Source organism: Stegodyphus dumicola, chromosome 9 (assembly GCF_044657685.1).
Source record: "Stegodyphus dumicola isolate Sdum_Otavi_A_Nest chromosome 9, ASM4465768v1".
NCBI classification, from domain to species: Eukaryota; Metazoa; Arthropoda; class Arachnida; order Araneae; family Eresidae; genus Stegodyphus; species Stegodyphus dumicola.
This window is the reverse complement of record NC_140776.1, coordinates 157,143,855-157,162,156: the sequence shown is the minus strand read 5'-3', so window position 1 is coordinate 157,162,156 and position 18,302 is coordinate 157,143,855. Positions and strand designations below refer to the sequence as shown.

Here is an 18,302-nt window from a genome sequence, read left to right as displayed (position 1 = left end):
GTCTACTCACATTACCATCCTCTTGGAATCGTTGCCAAAGCCTGGAAATGACACTCTGGGCAATTCCAAGTTCGTCTGATACTTCCAGTTGGGTACGCCCACATTCCAGACGGCCGATAATTCTGCCACGTAAAAAATCATCTAAATGCGTCCTTTGTGTCATAACTATTCGATTATTGCACTGAAATGCTTATAAAGCGTCTGCGAACAATTTTACTTCTTTGCCTGTATTCCTTATATATCACTCTCTTACACTCTCGTCATTGTGACGTTCCATCGGTATCATCTGGTTACTTCCTGAAATTTGCATATGATTCTTGAAGATGTGTTTAGTGATTTTACAGGTGATATATTTATTTTAGATTTCGATTTCCGCGTGACTCCGAATTATCCTTAATTTATGGGCATATGTGTAATATAGCCCATAGGTTTAAGCTTATTAGCTCTTTTGGGCTAATAAGCTGAAATCTGTAATTTCTTAGCTTTGTAGACAAGTGACATATTCAAACCGAGGTGAAATTTGCATCTGGACAAAAGAGGAGAGTTTTGTTGTCAATACGCAGCATGATATTTTCCTTTTCAATTTTGTATCAGTAACTTATGATTAACATAAGAAGACAGTTGCTGAGTAAAATTCATATAAGAAATATTTTTCAGGTTACGTGCATTACAAAGTAAAAATGCAATGCATTTTTCTTAGGGGGGGGGGAAGAAAATCATTGCCGCTGTATATGTAAAAAATTTTTTCTTCTAATGAACGTACCAATAAAGTAAATAATGTGACTTCCATTTAAATGTCTTTTGATTTGACCAATTGTGAAAGTTTACGTTCAATTGATTTAAGTTTCCGTTTGCTTTCAAAATCCGATCTCATCATCACTTAAAATCATAGTGCTTAAAACATAACGATTTATATCTTTGATTTCAAATGACGTTTTAATTAGTAACGGCTAACACTGACGGTGTAATAGTCACACTAAAGCTAAAACAAAATGGTTGATTTTTAGAAAACAAAATCAAAACTTAGTGAATTGTTTTGGACAATTCAAAAGCATTTAATTATTAAGAAGATTATTTTCAAATCTACTTGTTTAGTACAAAGATCGAAATTATGCAATGATTAGTTTGATAGATAAGCAAGGGCATCTGAGAAAATTTTAGCAAGAATTAAAAAAAAAAAAAAAAAAAAAAAAAAAAAAAAAGTAGCGAAATTTGAAAGCAATCTCTAAATAAAATGATATTATCATTTTCAAAATACGTGTACATGTGAAATTTCAAGAAACTCATTTCGGTAAAAGAAGGTCAGAAATTAATTTAAAGATTTGCCACAAATCAACAAACAACATTGAAACCGGGAAAAATCAAAACTATGCAGAAATAGTATACTCTTGAGTAAATATTTTAAATATTTTTTATTTAAATAAATTTAGCGTACTTATTATTAAACTTCGGTACCGATAGTTATATCCATTTTTTTTAATTTTTTAAATTTATCTGTATTATTCATTTTACGGAATGTATATGCATTTGGTTTGTTGCGAAATGCCCGGCTGTGGTAAAATAATTTCCCACTAAACGGGGTTAGGGTTGCCAGAAAGTTGCAAGGAAAGTCAGGATTGGCAGATTTGGCGTGAAGTCCCCCCTTTGGCGACTTATGAGGACAAAATTTTCAATAGACGGAGTAAGAACATTCGAGAACAAATTCTTACCTGTTTTCCCGAGAATGTTCTCGAAAGCAGATCAAAAGCTGTATAAACCCTGCCTATACGGGGCGTAACAGTTTATATTGAAGAATATGAAGAGTAGTAGTGTCTTGAATTCAGAGATTAGCTCAAGAGCGATCGACTGAGTCGGGAGCTGTACTTTAGTGCTTTGCTTTTAATTACACCTGCGTGTTTATTATGTAAATAAAAAATAAAATGTTAAACAATAACAACATTCTTTTGCGATATTTAACCCCTTCGAGCCGGGTAGCGAAAACGCGCGCTTATCACGGAGGCCGGCAGTGTCTTCCGCGAGCGTCTCTCCAGGGCCGGTGCCTTTTTTGCTACTAAGCCTAAATCCATGAAATTTCCGAAGTATCAACGCATTGTTTAATAATGCTCCATAGAGTATTTAAACGTCTTATGCTTTATATATATATATATACTTTAATTACCTTATTTCTTGTTTAAATGCATATTTTACACATTTTATTTTAATTACTCACCATTTTATGACTTTTAACATTATACATCTGAAAACTAAATATATTACTTAAAATTCTCTTTTCGTATGAAAAATTTTAAAACAGGGATCTACGGATCTACACACAGTCCTACGTTACATTCCTTGAACTCGTAATAACTCATTTGCCGTTTTGGAGGATTTTTCCGGGAATGTGAACAAACGAAGCATCGTCGTCTCATTTTCTTATCAATCTCTTCTGAACGAAGTTTTGGAAAATTTCTTTCAGTTAATTTTTCAGAATCATTATCAGAATATCAGAATTTCAGAATCAATATCTGAAATATTTTGCATCATTTCTGCTATTTCATGCTCTGTTAAACATTTTCGACGCTTCGACATTGAAACGGTAAAAACAGAAAGAATTCACGTCTAACAAGATCTAATTATTTTCTAAAAACTGAACTGTAAACCGAAATACTCAACGCTTTAGCGCATATAAAACTTCTACTTACAATAAACAACTACCACGTGCGAATAAAGTGCGATTTAAAGAGACGTCATAAATCACGCCATTCGGAAACATTTAGTTCCCCGTTTGTTTATATAATCAAAAACACGTGTATGTGAGTCATGCTTCTCTCATTTCGAGTAGAAGGTCTAATGTACATGCATCTGAAACCATATGGACATACAGTGCCATCTTGTGGCAGAAATTATAGTTTGAAAAACGTTCCAAGGTACTGGCACAAATACGTGACAGTCGGTAGTAAACGCAACATTGCTCTGGCACGCCTGCGTGTCGGCCGGTAGATGTGTTCGTTGCTGGCACGTATACGTGACAGTCGGCGCGAAGGGGTTAAAATACAACATAGTATTCAAATAAAAAAATTTTTAATACTTCAATCACTGCTATTTAGTGAAATTAGTGGTGCAATTGATTAATAATTATTATTAATTTCAGATAAACAGGCAGTTAAACAGTTCTATAAAATTTTCTCAAAACACTTTATGGAATTCCTTCTGAAGGCATTTGCACCAAGACAGAAAAATATGAACTTTGTAGACTGTAGCATATATCAGTAAGAAACCATTTTATTATAAGTTGTCCAACAAACAATCCGAAAGGAGGCATTAAGATCTATGCCAAAACTATATTTCTGCATGCATACCGAATATAAGAAGACCTAATGATGGGTAATGTTTCAGGCAGAGCGCCATTTTCATACGTGATCAAGTTCAGGCACAAATTGCATTTGATAAATTTAATGGCAACGAAAAGAAAAACTCTACAGAAAAGCCATAGAAAATGAACAAAAAGAGCATGCCCTAGTCAGAATCCTTATGAAAAACATTTCGAAGATATGGCTCAAATTAAAAAAAAAATATAGCCTAGTCTAAGGAGGGTTCAATTCTCAATCCATCAGTAGACGTTCATGCAATCAAGCAACTAGGACTCAAACTAAAAGAATTTAAACTAGCCAAAGGAGGTTTTGGGGTTCATTCCATTTTCTGCCGTTAATCTAACCGCTCAACGTTTACTCAAAATAAAGAAATTTAAAGCTGGACCAATTGGTTTTCTGGGTTCATTCCATCCAGCAGTTGTTGACTCAATCTCGTAACTCCGACTCAAAATAAAAGAATTTAATTTAGCTCAAGAGGATTCATTCCCTCATCAGACATTGATATAACCAGGCACCCTGCATTCAGATTTAAAAAAAAAATGAAGTGAGCTCAAGGGGATTCATTTCTCAGCTCAAGAAGCTTCATTCTCTCACCAGACATTGACGTAACTAAAATTGACTTGACATAGATACGTTAATTGGCGTAACATAACATTACTAAGCAACTCGGATTCAGATTTAAAAATTTTAACTGAACTCAAGAGGATTCATTCTTCAGTTCAAGATGGTTTATTCCCTCAGCAGATATTGACCTAATCAAACAACTCGGATTCAGATTAAAAGAATTTAAATGAGCTTAAGAGGATTCATTTATCAGCCTCAAGAAGGATCATTCTCTCACCAGATATTGGCGTAAGGAAGCAACTCGGATTTAAAATAAAAGAATTTAAATGAGCTCAAGCGGATTCAATCCTCAGCTCAAGGCGATTCAATTCATCTCCAGACAATGACGTAAGGAAACAACTCGGATTCAGATTAAAAGGATTTAACTGAGCTCAAAAGGATTCATTCCTCAGCTCAAGAAGATTCGTTCCTTTACCGGCCATTGACATAACTAAGCAACTCGGATTCAGAATTAAAAATTCCAACTGAGCTCAAGCGGTTTCATTCCTCAGCTCAAGAAGATTCGTTCCCTCGCCGGACACTGACCAAGTAACTCAGATTCATATTTGAAACGTTTTACCAGCTTAAGGTAATTTTTCGATTCATCCAACCAGGCAGTAGTGATACCAGCTCATGCTGTGTCTTCACATGAGATACATCTATCAAGGCAGAAGAAAACTATACAGATAGAAGTTATATAAATTGTGACGATATCTAGAACATTGAGAGGATTTTAAAATAATTTGTAACAATTATGTGTGGATTCCGTCACATGCAATCATTCAATTCAATTCTTCTGAAAATAAGATTTGAAATTTTTATGCAAATATCAGTAACATGAGCGTTACGATTGAAATAAGTAGGTTTCATAGTGTCAGCTTCCGGTTGAGTCATAATGAAAAGAACCGAAACATCCAAATTCTGTTATGATGTACAAATTTCTGCTGCAAAAAGAAACGAACACAAATAAGGAACTGATTAGCAAAGTGATACATTCTCTTATAAAATGCTTTTTACTATATCTTATAATTATGTGTTGAAGGAAATACATAAAGTCTAATCGGTGGCTGAGATACAGAAAGGCCTGTAAGTAGAAAAATCTGAGCGTCAATTTTTGAAGAAAGATTTTTGTTAAAATGATTTGAAAGTCTATGCGTTTTTTTATATACTTGCTATCGATTTCCCAGGTGTCGACGTATAAAGTTCTGAATCCTTTTCGTGACAAGTATAAATAATACAACATAACAAAAATCTAATACATATTTTGAAAGCTATAAGAGAAAAGAGTTACAGGAATAAATGTATAAAGAGATTCTTCTCGCGGTATTTCCTGACATAAAATACAAGACATTATATTTAGCATTTATGCAGTTTTAACGTCTAAAGAATATATTGTTGCTTTCAATTCACCAGGGAACCCGTCTTAGCAAAATAAACAGGTAATTCAATTAATATAGCCTATGTAAAATTTTTTATTTGCTTTCTACAATATAGGAGTACAGCTCTTCATTAAAAAAACAATATTTAGTTCTTTAAATTATAAGGTATTTCTCCCGTCTTCTTAGAATGCCTTCGTGGTGTAGTGGTCAGCACGCTCGGCGCGTATTCGAGAGGTCCGTGGTTCAAGCCCGGCGAGGGAATTGCTCATTCATCACGTCTTCCAGCATCAAAATAACTTGATATCTCTACAGTGGCGCCCGAACTAAACAAAGTGGTGGATGATGATTCTCCACCGCCAGGATTTGACGATTAGGTTCCCTAATCCCCAGTCGCCCTTTAAAAAGGAGAATACATAAGGTATTTCTCCTGCCTTCTGAGCATGCCTTCGTGGTGTACTAGTCAGCACGCTCGACGCGTATTCGAGAATTCGGTGGTTCGAGTCCCGGTGAGGGCATTGCTCATTTTTCATCTCTCTTGCTTCATAATAACCTAATAGCTTTAAAAAATATTTTGATCACTTTTGTGAGCCACAAGGTTATTTAATAAGATATTTTACACTCACTGATTTGGTTTCAATATAATAATCAGTGTTATTTTAAACCAAATTCTGAACTTTCATAAAAATGAATTATTTTATTCTACGTTATTACTTTAGTTTAATAAAGATATTTGGTATTCATTGTTTCATTTATGTTTCCTTCCTTTCTAAGTTGCTTTATATATTTAATCAAAATTAGTGTTCACATTATTAACTTTTATGTTTCTCTCCGTAGGATAAGAAGTGAATGTTTCATGTGAAAAATAAACAGGAGATAGCCAAAGGTGTAAGTGAAGCATTTTTTTTCTATGCGATATTTAAATGTTTGAATAGATTCGTTTTCGATTACATTGTTGTTATACACTCGACCGGCGATATTAATTTTGGGCAAATGTTGTTTAAGAAAGCATTTCAAATGTAGCCATAACTAGCACCGCATATTTTCCAGGTATGAGAAATGGCGAGATATTCTATAGTCAAGGTGTATGATGCATGTTATTACAACACCATTCATTAGCTATACAAAGGGTACAAATAGTATTTATGAAAAAGGTAATCAGCAAAAGAATCAGCTGAATATAGTTTCTCAATTAAAACACTGTAAGATTTTAGTTAACATGTTATTTTTTTTTTAATTATTTTCTGTATCCTTATTTGTTACGTCAGCTTTCATTAAAAGCAATTTGAGTTGAGTTTAAATACCATTCAGAATGGGACTTATGCAGTCACGAAACATGTGAAATTGTATCTTTTGTATAATGTAACTTGATATGCTGGAAAAGCGAAGCTCGGCCTGAAAAAATTCAGGTTATAGAGGCAAGTCTGTTTAACATTGAAGGTAAATAGCTATCTCGCTAAATTGGTGAGATAACGCCAAGCTGGCGATGGTTTTGGCGATTAAGGTTTGTCCACAAATGTGTGAGAAATCGCCAAACTTGGCGACATTTTGGAACGGTCCCTGAATGACTGTAATTGATCCCTATACGTAACTGTAACCGTATTAAGCTCTTATGTGTAACTTTGACCATATATGTTCTCCAGTAATTTTGAGAAATGGAGGGTTCTAGAGATTTCTAGGCGGCCGGGGGAAAACTACATAAGCCAGTAGAGAGGATCATTTTTTAGGTTTTAGTTCAGAGCTGACTTCAGAGTATTGAGAGATCTCCGTGCGAGCTTCGCCATTCAGATGCTCTATGCATTGCGTTGTGTTTAATGTTCATAGTAGTTTGAAGTGTAAGTACTGATTGCGCGCTGTGATACTGACAACGTCTGTACGTGTACTTTTGTGTAAAGTTCCAGAATTGTAAAGAGTTTCTTTTCGGAAAATAAATTTTATTAAGCTCTCAGCCGTCCTTTGTGCATTCAGGCCATTACGAACCCGTAAGCACACAGCAATATGTTGGTCTCTCTTTTGCTGTAACAAAATCCAGTTATGGTACAGCAAAATAATTTGTAAATATTTATGTTATTATTCATTGTTGTGTGTTCGTAAATACGGTTCCTCCCTTATGCTGCCTTTTTTAATTCCCGGAATTATCCGCAAATTTCCCTCTTCTTTCCTGGAATTTTTAAAAAATTTTTAGATTATCTTCTGGAAAACGCAGTCCTTTACTTTGCCAGTTCATACAGATGTCATGCAAAAAATTGTCTAAATGGACTCGAGAGCGACCAAAATGGATATTTTCGTTGAAATATGATACCCCAAATTTTGTGCGTCTGCAATAGTTCCTTTACTTCGTACAGGAAAGGAAAAATAATTGGTAACTTCAAAAGTTGAACTTAAGAAATGCTGATAATAAATATTATTGTTACAAATAAATTTAAAGTTTCTGTTACTAAGTTTATCACTATACACGTTGTATGAAAATGTAGGAGAAAATTCTAGTGCTGTCGAAAACAACGTATAATCAATTGACTCAAAAGTTGCACTTCAACGAGGCCATTTTATTTTCTGCATTACTGCAACTACTTCATCCCGCCAGTAGTATGAAATCGGTGAACAATGGTAGTTCGACCAGGGCTCAAACCCCGGCAAATGGGCTGGCTGCAGGAGTATTTCTCTGCTTTCCCTTATGGTTGATATGCATATGAGCCAATGTATCAACTACTCGACATCTTCATCTGAAATTTGAAATTGTATAACAGACATAAAAGGAAATATTCGGATAAGTGAAAAATAACAGTAACTAGTTAGCAGTGTTAAATAATCATCATATATGAATTTATAATTTTGGTCAGTCTTCTTGTCAAGATATATGAGCAATGTTCTCTTTCCTTAATGTGTAGACTTTTAACTTAACCGGCAATTTCTTATTCAAGCTGGCGGCCTGAGGTTTAGTTCTCATACAACTACACGTAATCGTCCTATCCTCAAAGTGCTTCAATCTTAACGGTCGAACTGATTCAGTACGTAGAATGGTACTTGATGAATTTTTCCATGCGCCGTTTAGAATTCTATGTTAAGTACTATTTTTAAGAGATTTCGTTTTACTTAGAGGTACGAATTTGAGTTTGCGAAATTGTGTCTAAGAATAATTGGTATTTACAGTGCATATAATTGATATTAATTACTAATTAACGATACTAAATTTTACATAAGTAAATATACTCTATATGATAGAGCAACATGCGCTTGTTTCCCGAAGAATACATCGTAATTTCGTAATTTTTCAAAGCGGCAATTTTAAAAATGTGTTGTTTTAAAATGTATTTTGGAAAAAGGAATAAGTGAGTAAAAAGTGGAGTTTTATATTTGTGAAATTATTTGTTTTCTCAATTTATACTATTTTTTTTAACTCAGTCAGTTGTTTGATTTACCTTAGAAACAGAAAAACGTTTCTTCTTTTAGAACCAATACAAATTTTTATAACTTACTCCATTATCATTTTTCTAGAATAATAACATTTACTAATTCAGAAGTCAAACAACAGAAATCAGCCATATATTTTCAAAACGCTGTGAAACTTTTGAAAAAAAAAAACGCTGATTTTTGTTGTTTGACTTCTGAATTAGTATTTGTTCGGAGTGTTATTGTGACTTAATTAATAACATTTAGTTATACTAAAAAAATTAATGAATTTAATTTTCCGGGAAAATGACAGAGAAATATTTCAATTTCCGGGAATAAAAATTTGGTAAAAACGATCAGAAAATCCAGGAAAAATGAGATTCTAGGAAAAAACCCTAACTGAAAGTTAAATATTTTATTGTTTATAAATAAGTACTCCTTGCAGCTACTTTTAACGCTAGGACCAGAGCTTTGAAGTCAAAGACATATTTAAAGTAAGATTTTTCGTTTTTAGTTAAGCTTTCGAATAGTGCCAGTAGGTAAGAGTAATTGTTCGACGAGAAAATGGCAGAACGGCAATAGTTATATAAACAACGCAGCTAGCATTCATAGCATTTATGCCCCGCGTTCAAGCGCACTGACATCGTTGCCGTCACCCGTGACTACCATCACGTAATTATTCTCCAGGGAATGTTCACCTGCTTTATTTACAACCATGATCAATTTCAGCCTGTCGCTTGATACGATGTAACATTGTTGATTTGCATATTACTGTATACATATACGCAACAAACTGTCCGTCAGTTACGTGATGCTAAACCATGCAACGATTTCCACATGTGTGCCAGTCACTAAAAAATAACTGCTTAAAGTAAAATATTGTAAAAATTCAGAATTAAGCTAAGTTTAATCTTAGACTGATGTTAGTTTTGAAGCAAAATTTTGCATCTAAAGTGAAGTTGGTACAGAATCCTTGATCCTTTAAAAAAAAAAAAAAAAAAAAAAAAAAAAAATCTGAAATGTTTCAGATTTTAAATTACGTCCAAAAGGGCGTTTTTTAACATTTTGTGTGTTACCTTTCTTTATTAAATATCATGTTCCTCGCACTTAAACCATAAGATCCAGTGCAACAGCAATATCGCAAAATAGTTTTAAAACGAGCATATCTTTAGAATTTCCGATACAGAGACTCACGCGCTGGAGATAAAAATGTTTTTTCTGCACAACGTTGCCATTGCTCGCTTTGAAATCCTTGAGTTTGTTAATCAAAAATTCGTCAAAGTTTTAAAAAATAGGAAATCGATCATAAAACAAATTTCAAATTTCAAATTTGGTCTTCCACATGCTCATATTCGTTGGAGGATTACGTTATTCAAAATTCGATGACTCTATGTACCGTTGTTTTATCACAATACGAGAAATATACATACATTTATGCAGATTTTTCATTATTTAATTTCTTCAAATATAATGCAGGACTCTAACATTTTGTGGCAACAGTTTGAAAAGTGAACCGACATTTATGAGTCCGACGCAAAATGCCAAAACGAAACTAATAGTCCTTCGGGATTCAAATCCCTTTGGACTAAAAAAAAAAATGGCAGCAAAGTAAAGGGCTTTGCATAATACTTTTGTTTCTTTAAGAAGGGGGTGTCTGTGCCTGCCTCTTTTGAAATGGTTGTAGTTTTTTAATAAAACAGACATAGATTTAAGGTTGAATTTTGTCCATTTTTGAATTTCCTGTTTATTGGAACTCTTGCATATATATTCAAGGAAACATTTGCAATCTCTGATAACTTGATTTTGAAAAAATAATCAATTGATATTCATGCGAAACAAATTATTTAGTTTTATTTTCTCAGGTATTATAACGGTTAACGGAAGCAGTCTGCGATAAAGATAGCCTTTCATTCAAACCCAAACCAAGGGAAGTTTGTAAATGTGGTACCTATGTTTCTAAGTAGGTACCTCTTTCTAGAGGGACTTAAAATCCGTTCGAATGGAAGGCTTTTCGAAAGGTTGTTGATATAAGAAAAAGTATATGAGATTATTCTTTCTTTATGATTTTCGCAGTCAAAAATCAGTATTATTCTCTTCGCAGATGCACAAAGCCTATGACCAACGTCAGGCACACCCTTTCACCTATCACTGAATATCAATGACCGTTCTCCATACATCGACACGAAATAAACAACAGCAGTAGCCCTTTAAGCAGTAAAATTGCTCAATTCAAGTTTACATTCAGTTGCAGGGGAAAATTAGATTCATTTGCATATAGAAATTGTATAAATTTCCAAATAACAGGTAATCTCATTGAAATTGACATTACTCAAAACAAGAGAGATAAAACATTAACATTTATGGTCACCACATTATTGTGATAAGACACATGTAATTGGCATAAATAGTAAAAATGTAGTCATTATTGATTACACGCAAAACACGTTTGAACATGTACAAAATTAAGAGTTTGATAGCAAACTATGGAAGGAGATTTTCCTAATTTAATTTCCTTAACTTAATGTCTATGACACTGCACTATGTCATACTAAAATATCTACCATCCGAGAATGCTTTGCTTATTCTCTATTGCACTATTCTCTGTTTTTGAAAGGGCTGTGCAACTAAAAGGGTACTAATAATTATACCAAGCTAAGGGGTGATTCTAACTTTCACTTGTCTTATCTGTATATATACGTGTGTATGTATGTATGTTATGATTTAATCAACGTGATGTTAGACGATAGTTGGAAGCTGTTAAGTAGATGGAATGGTGGACTTGCAGGAAAACGTGTCGAATGGAACACATAATTTATTCCTGGACATTCTTGATACATACATAACTCCATGCTGTATATTCCGCAGCGACAAAATCCTTTCTTTGAGTTCTGAACGGAGATCGGACAAGAGCTTTATCGCATATAATTGCAGAAGAAATTAATGATGTATGTTACTCAGTACAGAATCCAGGATAAGGATGTAGCCACATTAAGAGGGTAATTGTCAATTACTTTAGTAATTTGGTATTAATTTTCTTTTATATTTTATATCTTACGCGCTCGCTCGCACACACGCTATATATATCTATATATATATATACAGGGTATATATTGGGTACGCCCATAAGTCTGACCGTTTTTTTAACTGAAAATTTTGAGGAAAAAATAAAATATTTTGGCAATGCGTTTTATGCTATTCGATAGAGAATTATGTGCTTTACAAAATAATGTGTTTATTCTTTTTAAGCTGATGTACGTTTTGTTCTTTTCATGTCATTAAAATGAAGTGTCAAGTCACTAAGAAAAGCATTTTCGACACCTGCTTTTTGCGATTTAATCGCGGCATCACACCCACAGAAGCAGCTCCAGAGATTTGTGAAGTTATGGTGAAGAAGGGATACAATCAGAGGATGGCTCAAAATTGGTTGAACCTTTAAATGCATGAAATTTTATTTTTATTTTTAAAGTCAAAACTATATTAGAACTAATATCATATAAAACAGGAAAATACTAAAAAAAAAACTAAAATAAGTTTTTATTTCAATTTTTGAAAAAAATATTATTAACTTTTACAAAAAAAAATATGATAGGCAAATGTGTAATAACAATTTTATATAATAATACATATTAACTTGCTCAAACAATTTTAAAAATTTGAAATGCATCAAAATAACAACAAACAGAAAGTCAAACATTCGCAAACACAAATGATCACACCCTACACGTCAACTCACAGTAATGATCGTTACACCTTTAACAGTTAACTTTCAAAACTATATATGTAAACAGTATGTATCCAGTTGGTTACACTATGCAATAAGCTAAAAGTTGTGTTTTGACTTGATTTACATGACTAAGTATGAGTATGTTGCCAACTGGCAACTACACATACATTTAAGGGTTAAGCTATTCAAACGAGCAATTCAAAGACGGTGACAGATGGCGATTTCTACCTTTGAAGCACTTGAATAGGTTCTTGAACTTTAAGAGGACGTTGTAAATATCAACGGATATTAACGAAAGGATAATATTATTGACTGATTTGTTGTTCATTTATTGTTTATTTAAGTGGAAACATAAAATAAAAAAAAGCCAGAACTTTGGGACAACCCAGCATAAATATATAATTTATTTCTATTGAAATTTTGAATGAAAAGAAAATTTGAAAAGTAAAGGACTATTCTGCATTACATATACTAGAGAAAGATTTATAATCGTGATTTTTCTTGCGTGTAATTAATATAAGCGTAATTGATTGCTCCATGTCATAACTTAATATCATTAAACTTAAACAGAAACTAAAATGATTAAATGCAAAACATAATGTAAATGCTAACTCAATGATCATTATATTTTATTTTATTTTTAAATATTCATATGACCGTATAGTCGTTTTTCAGCTGTTAGCTATAAAAATTTGAAGCACAAAAGCTAAATACGTTCGAAATGAAGTATGCATTGAAAATGGCACAGAAGTAACCAGAAATCTGAACTTGTCTGAAGCATGGTTTTTATATGAAACTACAAAACGGACATCTTAAAACCGATGACCTTCACAACAGTTCTAAAAGGTTTTTTTTTTCGGTAAAGTTAATGCAATTCCTTTCCGAAAGTTCTTTCGCTTCTTTTTCTAAAACCTCTTGAGCTCATTTTCAAAAACCATGCAGAGAAATATGAGAAGGAGTTTTGCTGTTATAAGGATCATATGCTGTCCGAGAAACAAACGCTAGGAAAATAGCATTTTACTGCATTGAAGAACATAAGCGAAATGTATAAATTTCAAGTTCCGTTTGTAACCATTTTGACCATTAAATATAGGATTACTGGTCGGTATTAGACATGGCTACATTCTATGTCATTATTTTTGAAACAAAAGATCACGATTGAAAGGAAACTTATTAATCTTTGAAAGAAAGAGTTCATATTTTGTTTCATTTATTTACTTTTTTAATCCGTATTCCTTCACTCAATTGTTTTCGTTGTAATAAGGAATAGAAAGTTTATCTGCAGAATTAAATATTAGATTGCTCTCCTTTAGTCGTTTACGGCAAAACATTAGAAAGCTTTCTGCTTAAGGGGGCTGATACACCTTAAACCCCTCATGACCTTCGAATATGTGATTGTTGCAAGAATTGGGATATTTTATTTATTTTAAAAGCAATTACTTCCAACCTTTTACAGCTGAGTACATAATACAGCTGTTTTGGAAACTAGTAACCAGAAAGTTTGTGTTGGCACAAATATTTTTGTAATTTAATCCTCTTTGTGACAAAATATTTCGCCATGTTTCACCTTGCGCGCATGATATTTGAAAAATGGATAACGGTAAATACTTGAAATTCGATGGAATTCTTTATATGAGCACTATTTTCTAAATGAACCAAAAATCTCATGAATATTTTAATATCGAAAAATTTTATGGACGAAAACATTACAAATTATTTTAATAAAATACATTTTATCGATTCAATTCAAAATAAAATAAAAATTTAACATGAAATTTTTAGAATTTTAGGTTCGCAGTAGTTTCCAAATTCCAAATGTTATAAAAGCTATATATTAAAAATTATGGAATTATATTATGCAACAGAAGGTTATAAACTGTGCGCGCAAGGTGGAAACATGACGAAAAATGTTGTCACAAAGCGGATTAAATTATAAAAATATTTGTGGCAACACAAACTTTCTGATGACTATTTCAGAAAACAGCTATACTATGTAAGTCAGCTGTAAAAAGTTGGAAGTAATTGCTCTTAAAATAAGTAAGTTAGCCCAATTCTTGCAACAGTCACCTATTTGAAGATCTTATGGGGTTTAAGGTGTATGAGTCCCCTTAAAAGAGAGATAGCCTTTTGCAGACTTTTCAAAGAAGCTGTCTTTATTACCGTTACACATATAATTATTATGCACGAACGCATTGCACAAACAAACTCCATATAATTTAAGATAATAAAGATGACAGACGGTGATCTAGTCATCTTCATCTAGTCAACAGGATCGTGAGTGGTGATCTAGTCAACAGGATCGTGAGTGGTGATCTAGTCTACAGGATCGTGAGTGGTGATCTAGTCAACAGGATCGTGAGTGGTGATCTAGTCAACAGGATCGTGAGTGGTGATCTAGTCAACAGGATCGTGAGTGGTGATCTAGTCAACAGGATCGTGAGTGGTGATCTAGACAACAGGATCGTGAATTGAGCGAGGGTCGATCTACGTTTGCTCAGCTAAGTTACTCAGCTGCTCAGAAGTGGGCAATATGCTATCGTAAAAATGCCATGTGAAATTTTTTATTATTTTCAGAGTTTGTTTCTTTCCAATATGATAGCCCCACTATTCTAAGCATTTAATTCTTCCCAATATTATAGCCTTCCACACTTCCCAATATTCCCTCACTACTCCCCCACTACACTAAGTAGTTATTCCCCCACTACACTAAGTAGTTAAGGCAGCTGGAATACTGTGGGAGATGAAGGTGTTCTCCACTTGCAGCATGAATACAAGACAGTTTCTGTTAGAAGAAACACCACGAAGATATCATTCCTCTTAGATAGATAGACCTCGTCTGCTTGCTACATTCAAATAACCTAATTTCTCAATATTATAGTAATGTATTAACCTTAATATAAAAATGTATTTTATTCTGTACGATGCTTTTCTATAAATTATACCCATTATATTTTCTAGATTAATATCTGGAAACCTGAAAAGCATTAAAATGGAAATTTTACTTGAGTATGGAAAAGCACACCAGGGCTATCCGCTTAAAGAACTCGGGGAGGACTTTCTAAAGGAAATTGGTTTACATTCACGTTACAGATATGGAAAATCACAAAAATCAACAATTTAGTCAGCCTATTTACGGAAGTTGAAACCCAGGTCGAACTGCTGTATTCAACGGTCTTTAATTATTTGACCACTCATTGGAGCATCGAAATGAAACGAAATGGAGTTGCACAAATTCTTTATAATGTAAAGAGCTTATGCAACTCCATTTTTCCCCTACCGTTTTTAACGCAATTATACCTCTGACCTGCCTTGAAACTCTGTCTTGAGATGATCGTCGACTCGGAGTGGACTTCACGCGCTTAGGTTCCTCTTGAATTAGATACAAATAAAGAAGTCAAAAGAAATTGCCGTTAGCCATTGAGAGGTTAGGTTAATGAAATCAGGTCAATAGAAGAAATACATTTCAGAGTTACACAAGCAAGCTTCTTCAGGAGGTCAGCTAGCTGACCTGTATGGTCAATAGTTTAGCTGTATGATGAAGAGGATTATCATGCGTTAGAAAAAACCTTTTCCTCATTATCTCTGACCTTTTGTTTTTTGATTACCATCCTTGAACGTCTTTCATAGTTTCTTCCCAATTTGTTCCCTATTAGTACACAAGATGGCTATTATGACTCTCAGTTCCTTTTTCGCAATCTCATTAGTTAACTTTAAGTGCAATTTTTGTTGACCTGTTACCTTACCAACGGCAAACACCAAAAGTGACTTTTCTCTTTCAGCCCTTGTCAGCAAATATCATTTTCTCCAAAGCTGCCAGTAACACTCGTTACAAGTAAACAGATAATATTGGATTATACCAAGCTTCCTTATCGTTAAGTACGACTGTAGATATATTAGGTATTTCTGAAAGCAGGAGAGATAAAAAATGAGCAATGCCCTCACCGGGACTCGAACCACGGAACTCTCGAATAAGCGCCCAGTGTGCTGACCACTACACCAACACCGCGGAGGCATGCTAAAAAGGCGGGAGAAATATCTTACATAGACATCCTTTTACAGGGCGACTGGGGATTAGGGGATCCAGTCGGCAAATCCTGGTAGTGTAGCATCATCATCCACCACCATTTTAGTTCGGGGCCACTGTAGAGACATTAGGTATTTTTTGAAAGCAGGAGCGATGAAAAATGAGCAACGCCCTCGTCAGGACTCGAACCACGGACCTCTCGAGCACGCGTCAACTGTGCTGACCACTACACCACGAAGGCATGCTAATAAGGCGGGAGAACTACCTTATACGACAACGGTGAAACTCACCAGCTTTTTATTTGAATAAATCTTATATTAATTTATTTCATATGTCTTTATTTTAACTTAAAAGAAGACATGCATGTATAAAATAAAAATTCTAACTTTAATTTGCAATATTCCATTACCATTTTAATTTGCTTATTACCTTCTTTCTGTCTTAAAAATCTTAAGTGCTTATAATAAACCTCTCTAAGCTGCATCATTTTAAAATGAATGGCTATCATAGGATTCTTTACGCAACGCTGATGATACAGAATTTTACATAAACGTTTTATTCAAATTAATTTTAGATTCTTAAAATTAACCAATCAAGATGCATCCAGACCGAAGCTAATCTGAAATAATAAGATTTCATCTTGAACACGTTAGAATCGCTATCTGTTTCTTTTGTTAACTGGATTGCTGCTTCATTCCTGCTGCAACAGTAACGTTCTAGAACAGAAACGTTTATTGCGCCATTTTATATGAATTAGCTTTAAAATGTTTAGCAACGAGAATAAAAAGAATTATTAAACTAGGTACTACAACTGCAACTACTTTTTTATGTCTTCAACATCATGCCATCACCTTCCAAATTATTTCATGTATATACATTTTTTAAGGTATTTCTCCCGCCTTCCTAGCATGCCTCTGTGGTGTAGTGGTCAGCATGCTTGACGTGAATTCGAGAGATCCGTGGTTCGAGTCTTGGCGAGGACATTGCTGATTTTTCACATCTCCAGCTTCGAAATAACCTAATGTGTCTACATTTTTATCTCAAAATATAACACTTAGATACATTTTTTATGTTTCAAGCAAAAACAGTTTTAGAAGATCACATCAAAGTACTCGAAACTGCTTTAGATTCCTGCAAATCCCATACTTAACATCTGAATTTTAAAACTGAAATGCGAAACTATTCTGCTAGTATTCCGTTTTTACTTTGGGTTTTATTTTCAGTCAATCTATATAGAAAGTAATATTGTGAAAGCAAATTACTTTCCTTATTTTTTATTTAATGTACTCTTCTTTTTCCAGGCCATGGATTTCAAATTTTAATTTTAAAAACTTAAAAATTCCTTTTGGTAGAATATTAAAACCCAACCAAATCACAAAGCTCACGTTATTCCATATTATTGGGAAATATGAGAGCAACCTAATGTAATGTTATATCTAAGGAAAAGAAAATAGTTTTCAATTGCAACGCTGAAAGCTAGAAAACTTTTATAAAACAATGTAATGATACCTGATTCCCTAACTTTTAGCCATTTTTCAATTCTTTCTCCCTTTTTTATAACAATAAAAAAAATTGTTAGTAATATGTATGTTATCATGCATCAGAAAATTTCATTTCCTCCAGGCTTTAAAACATAATATCTTTTTGCTAAAAATGCGCTCCAAAAACCTCGAAAGAGTTTTCTAAAGTATCAAAACTATTCTACAAAAATAGTGTTCGGGGCAAAGCAATTCATCGCTTGAATTTTTTATTTTAATAATCTTTAGAGTAATTTTGGATTTCGAAGAGAAGAGTTATTAAAATTATTTAGGATTAGTTTCCTCATTTTATGAACT

General features: G+C 33.5%; 1 protein-coding gene across 1 annotated transcript in view; it reads left to right on the top strand.

The window, feature by feature from the left end:
- The window catches only part of LOC118183954 (heparan sulfate glucosamine 3-O-sulfotransferase 1-like), a 522,588-nt gene that overhangs the window by 90,517 nt on the left and 413,769 nt on the right, over positions 1-18,302 (top strand). Inside the window, exon 2 of the mRNA XM_085824266.1 lies at positions 6,167-6,217. The gene's annotated coding sequence lies outside the window, so the exon portion shown is untranslated. The remainder of the gene's footprint in view (positions 1-6,166; positions 6,218-18,302) is intronic.